Source organism: Lolium perenne, chromosome 2 (assembly GCF_019359855.2).
Source record: "Lolium perenne isolate Kyuss_39 chromosome 2, Kyuss_2.0, whole genome shotgun sequence".
Lineage (NCBI taxonomy): Eukaryota > Viridiplantae > Streptophyta > Magnoliopsida > Poales > Poaceae > Lolium > Lolium perenne.
Window position 1 is genome coordinate 272287242 of NC_067245.2, and position 5648 is coordinate 272292889.

The window sequence follows — 5648 nt, forward strand, 5'->3', positions numbered from 1 at the left end:
TTTGGGACCTCCCAGGCCGGAAAATCCGCCCCCGGGCCGGATTATCCGCCCCCCGAAAATCGCCCCTGGACTCGGGCCGGATATTTGGCCGGATATTTGCCCAGAATTGGCATTCGGGCCGGATTATCCGCCCCCCAAAAAACTGCAGAAACACCAAAACTAAAACGGGCATAACTTTAGCATCCGGACTCCGATTTTGATAATCTTGGGCTTGTTTTGAAGCTAGGAACAAGCTCTACAAGCTCATGCAGGAAACCATCATAGTCCAACAAGGGAGGATAGAATCAAATGATGAAAGGTTTGACCTATCTAAAAAAGACATACCGGTAAAACCTCCAATCTCGAAAATGCAACAAGTTGCCCATGCAAAAAACCATTCTCAATGAACTAGAGCTTGTCATGAGAATAAGCACAAGCTCTAAAACATCACATGGATAAGATCCAAACAAAACCAAGAAAGATGATGAACCAAACTCGAAAACGTAACAAGTGATCTATGCGAAATCCGTTTTCGATGAACTAGAGTTTGTCATGAGAATAAGCACAAGCTCTAAAACATCACATGGATAAGGTCCAAATAACAACCAAGAAAGATGATGCAAGGATGCAAAGGTTTGAGCTCTCTTCGAACGATACGTGTGACGCCCCCAAACCGGTATCCTGAGGATTCCAGCGATCCCGCCGAAATCCGCACGATATCGACTCAGAGACGCCCTCCGACACGACGTGCGCGACGAATCACACACGTGATGCCAGAGGAATTAACACGAGCGGTAACATTACAACAGGATTACAATAGAGCCCACAAGATACATATATTACAACAACGACTCCAACGAGTCAAGATACAAATATACAATACAAAGATCCAAGTCATACAGAAGATCGAATGCGTCCGAGTACGGACAAGATACAAATTGGACTAAGAGTCCTGAAGATAACCAGTGGCGTCCATAACCCTGCCCAGGCCAAGCCGGAAGGGTAACCTTGCTAACGTCGTCATCTTGTACCTGTCAAAGTCGGGCCATCGGTTGCCGACAAGAGGGAGGAAGCAAAAGAGAAAGGAGAAAAGGCGAGAGTAAGTACCAAGGAACGAACTCCGGCACGTACTTAGCGAGACTAGAAATGGCTATGCTCGCCGGGCGAGTATAATATATATATCGCCGGGGGCTATATGGTAGGTTTAGCGGCAGCAAAACTATAACCAATAGAGACACGCTACAACTTCCGTCTAATCAGATAAGATAAGAGAGCGCACAAGGTGACAGATAAAATACTACACAAACATAACCCAGCCGATTACACATATCCCCTCCAACAATTGCGAATAGGCAATGTAAAAGGCACTCAACGGTGGACAAATTTTATTGGGTATCGGTTGTAGTAATGCTATATTACTACGCAAGTTATTAGCAGAATATTAGCAACAAGATAACGGTGTAAGTTGTTCTATGATCAAGCTATACAATTCCAAGTCGTCCATAACCGCAGACACGGCTTATCGATAAGATGTACACCCTGCAGGGGTTGCCCAAATGTAACCATACGCATGCTCGACCCACTTACGACAGGTGGATGTCTCACAACAAGACCGTTCCCAGTTCAACAAGAAAGTCTAGGGGGGGCCACCCGACTAAGCTACCCGTAATGAAGTCCGGCCGTACTCCGAAGCGGATTCAGGGTTTGCGTTAACGGCTAGGCGTGCAAACCACACGCTTCGCTAAACGTTCCGCGGGGTACAGTACAGAATATAAACACCCGAAGGCAACAGGAAGTAAACACCCGAAGGCAACAGTAAGTAAAGCATGGCATACATGGCATAGGCAAATAAAACCAAGGTTGTGGCCCCCTTTTCAACTGACTTGAGAAAAGGTAATGGGTGAGGGGGGTCCCAATAATCGTCCCCACGCATGGGTAGAGCGCTCAATCTCGGAACAGATAACAAGAACTCGGGTCCTAGGGGACATTAGCAAGTCAAAGTTCCGATGCTTTCGCAAAGGGGCTCACAGATGCCTCTTCTTACAATTTTAGTTGTTAACAATAAATAAAGCATGTGTATCTCCAACAACTGGTATAGCATGTGATAACCTCCCAACAACCCAACATATCCCGATAACAGATCGAGATAAACAACAGAGCCTAAACACGCCTACGACTCGCAAGGCTCAAACATCAAGCAACGGCTATGGGTAAAGAATGATACATATAGGATTATTATGGTAAACAAGTGGAATAGGACACGTGACTCGATAAAGAAACGCAACATAAGGATAGCAGTGCGAGGGAGAACAAAATATAAAATAGGTGAAGAGGGAGAGCTCGCCTGTGAAAGGTTGCAGAAGAACTTGTCGGAGAACTCGTCGTATCTCACATCACCACTTCGTGATCCTATCCGGGAAGAAGCAAATGGTGGAACACACAACGTATGCAATCTTACTACTACGGAAGAAGAACCGGCATGATCAAGATGATATGCATAACATGGCAAACATGATGCGGCAATGCAACTTATCCATATTAATCGGAGTCGGAACCCCGGACAAACAAATTAAAGTTGGAGTTTCATTTTCTAACGTCAAAGTTAAGGGTTGATTAACATGGCATAACATGGTAAGGATGCGCTACTTCAATATTAATCGGAGCGGGGAAACCACATATTATATATTGCAATTCTCAAATGCTCCGCACTTATATATTAGGTGATATGCACAAACTAACACGATTCGACACGATGCAAGATGCAAACATGTATATGGATGACAATTTATTAATCTATGCATTTTCCTAATAAAGGTAGACATATTGTTTGCAGCAATTGGATTTGTAGAACAAATTATATAGGATAAACAAGTTTTGCAAAATAGATAAATGGTGGCAGGAAGGATGAATTTAATCCTCTGGTGCTGATATTTGATCCCAGATCTGGAGCTAGTACGCTGGCTTGAAAAGATACAGAAACAAAGACAGATATTTCTACAGGAATCGTTAACTGAATTTTAACCGAGGTGTTATCTGAAATTGCAGAGCAGCGACGGAAGAGAGGCATTTTGCTGTCCCTGGGATTTGGATCTGGTTCTGCTGGGAAGTTGGATCCAGCAGCTCGATACTAGAGCTGACGAAAGATTGTTATTGAACTGAGGTGTCACAGAAACTTGATTAGACAAAGATGTGTGATAGATAGCTAGCCAGGCAAGCAGGCAGGCAGCTGAATCAATTACGTGGTGCATAACTAGCTACGTAAGCAGCCAAGCTAGCAGGTGGAGCGATTGGTTATACTCGTGTGTATCTAGCTGAAAAAGGTGCAGAAGTGGTGCAGCTGGTTGTATGAAGACAGCGGGCAAACTACTCATGACCAAACAATTTACAGCAAGGGAACAAAACGAAACCACAGCACGGCTGAGCGCTGCTGGACAGTTAACTGACGAGAACAGATGCAACGAAAGGAAAAAAGAAAGGGTGTGTGTCTTCACTGGGATTTGATCCTGAAACTGTAGGAATTGAAACCAATAGCAGGGTCATCTGGGCTAGCATAGTCTGGTGATTTGAAACAAGATCGCGGCCAACAGAAACATCTCCAAACGCGAGGACGGAAAAGATACAGAACGAGCGCGGCTCGTGTTCCAGGTAGACATGACATCGGCCGCGAGCACGACGCCAACTGCTGGATGCAAACGAGCGGGATAGCAGGGGAAAAGGTTGTGGCGCTCACCTGGTGTTGGTCCAAGACGGAACGACACGGCAACGGCGGAGTCGATGAAGAGGAAGTAGAGGCGAGCGGTGACCATCGGTGTAGAAGAGGACGGCAACGGCGAGGTCCGTGGTGTCATCCAGGAGCAGCCTCTGCTCCTGACCTTCAGCGTAGAGAACAAGAACACCACGGTGGCTCCATCCACGTGCTCAGCGCGGCTAACGGCGGCTCTAGGCGACGACGAGCTTGAGGATTTCCCGGCGATGTTTAACTGAATTTTATCTGAATTTTGCTCTGTCTCTCTGCTTTCTGTGGAAGAGGAGAAGAACGGAGGGAGCTGTAGTGGCGGCGGAACAAGAGGAGGAAAGGGGGGTTAGGGTTCTTGGAGAGCCTCGATCTGGAAGGAAAAAGGTAAGGAAAGAGGAGGGGAGCAGGTGAGAATTTTCTTGAGGAGGGAGCAGGTGGGTGCGGTGGTGGAGGTCACACCTCCTGCCTGTTGAGAAAGTCGACTACCACAGCAGAGGTTGAACCGGGCCAGTGGAAGAAAAAAAAAGGATAGGAAGGAAGCCATTTGGCCTTTTTCTCTATTTGCTGTGATTTTGCAAAATCAGAGAAGAATAAACGGGAGAAAGATAGGAATCAAAGAAAGAAAGAAGAGATGGAGGAAAAGTTTGGTAAAAGATATTCAAAACTGGATTTTGATTAAAAACAATTTAAAGTTTGCACATACTTTGATTTTAGTTTTCTAAATGAAAAAAAATAATACAAGACCAGAGTTTTTATTTAGAACCATACGAGAGGAAAAAATCAAATAGTTATTGTTTGACCAAAATATGTATATGGCATGATGCATGATGATGATTTCGGAAATGATACGGAAAAACAAGCAACGAGAAAAACTAATGTTAGGGTTTTACCGGGTCGTTACAATACGATCGAGTTACTCACTCGAGAGCCCTCTTGATAGTATGGCAACTAAACTATAAACCGGTCTCCAACTACACTATGAGACCAGTGAGAAAGAAACCCTATCAAGAGCAAACCTTATACTTGCGCATTCCACTTGAGCTCGATGACGACGATCTTGACCTCAACAAGATGGAACGCCTTTCTTGGTTGTGCTTGCTTGACGAAGTCTTGTGGATTGCTCCCCCATAATCCACCATGGGAGAGCTTCTTCTTCGACGCATCTTCACATATCCATGATCACCATAAGGATGGCAAGACTCAAGCAAAGGATCTCTTCGAGATGCCTCATCTTGAACTTGCACTTCATTTCGTTGATGTCTTGAAGTTAACCTTGAGAGCTCACTTTATCTTCATCTTCAAGACATACTTGAGACTTGATCTTCTTCATTTGGATGGCAAGACTCAAGCCAAGGATCTCTTCGAGATGCCTCATCTTGAACTTGCACTTCATTTCTTCATTCTTCATCATGTTGATGTCTTGAAGTAACTTGAGGGCTCACTTCATCTTCATCTTCAAGACATACTTGACACTTGATATCCTTCATCAATTTCTTCTTCTTGCAACCTAATACTAACATGTTGATGTCTTGAAGTAACTTGAGGGCTCACTTCATCTTCATCTTCAAGACATACTTGACACTTGATATCCTTCATCAAATTCTTCTTATTGCAACCTTGAAGCCAACATATGGTTCAAGAATTGCCTATGGAAAACTCCTACAAATATAACTCAATGCAAACATTAGTCCATAGGGATTGTCATTAATTACCAAAACCACACATGGGGGTTCCATGCACTTTCAGGTGGTCTGTGCCGGTCCTTGTTGGCCGGGCGCGAGTTTTTGGGACTCTTCGTTGGGCGAAAGCTTTGTCTTGGCGGCCAGCCAGGACCGACGACGGTGACGCCCGTGGGCGCCGCATCCTTCTTGAAGGCGTCATCGAAGCGGGTGTCTCTTGATCTCTGCCCGGGCTCTCCGGGGGAAACCCTGGA

General features: G+C 45.1%; 1 long non-coding RNA gene across 2 annotated transcripts; it reads right to left on the reverse strand.

Moving 5' to 3' along the window:
• Positions 1 to 798: 798 nt before the first annotated feature.
• On the reverse strand, positions 799 to 4190 carry LOC127335900 (uncharacterized). 2 transcript variants are annotated; one of them, XR_011752636.1, is made up of 3 exons: positions 3710 to 4190; positions 2324 to 2388; positions 799 to 1010 (listed from the first exon to the last, which is right to left on the reverse strand). It is a non-coding gene; the product is annotated as an uncharacterized lncRNA (long non-coding RNA). The 2 variants fall into 2 exon arrangements; XR_011752635.1 differs by lacking the exon at positions 3710 to 4190 and having other exon boundaries at positions 2324 to 3702.
• Positions 4191 to 5648: the final 1458 nt, after the last annotated feature.